General features: G+C 42.7%; 1 protein-coding gene across 2 annotated transcripts in view; it reads left to right on the forward strand.

Moving 5' to 3' along the window:
* LOC116846861 (four and a half LIM domains protein 2) overlaps window positions 1-529 on the forward strand; it is a 642,247-nt gene that overhangs the window by 189,660 nt on the left and 452,058 nt on the right. The gene's annotated exons all lie outside the window — the stretch shown is intronic.

Genomic DNA, 529 nt, shown 5'->3' on the forward strand with positions numbered 1-529 from the left:
CAGCATCCCCTTAAATATAATATACTTGACATTAATATACTTACTATTATTAAATTACATGCTATTATTTTTAACGAAGAATTCAGAGTAGGTGGATAAGCGATGTTAGTTGTCGAGGCGCTCAACGCTGACAAATGAAATGTTAGAATAAGTAATGGTCTTTCGTCCAATCCTCATGTTCAATTTCGCGCGAATTTACGGCCGAGTAGATATATCTGCCGGATCTGGGACACCCTGGATGCAGATCTAGTTTGGTGCGCGTCCATTCGGTGGTTTTCGTATACACGTTCTCGTCGGAATAGATTTCGCGAGTATTGCTCGGAGGTAATTCGGGAAACATTTTCGAAGCAGTTATTCTCGGCCGCTCGATTTCAACACGTGTCATTATAAGCGTGTTCGGATGCGGCAGGATTTATGCGTGCATCAGTCAGTGATTCGCGTTAAGGTCCATTCACACCGGCGTAAGCGCAATTGATAACACGCTTAAGGGACGTCTACATTGGAAGTAAGCAGTAAGAAGTAGGAAGTA

The sequence above is a fragment of the Odontomachus brunneus genome, unplaced genomic scaffold (genome assembly GCF_010583005.1).
Source record: "Odontomachus brunneus isolate Ranch 3 - 2012 unplaced genomic scaffold, Obru_v1 Obru_scaffold_071, whole genome shotgun sequence".
NCBI lineage: Eukaryota > Metazoa > Arthropoda > Insecta > Hymenoptera > Formicidae > Odontomachus > Odontomachus brunneus.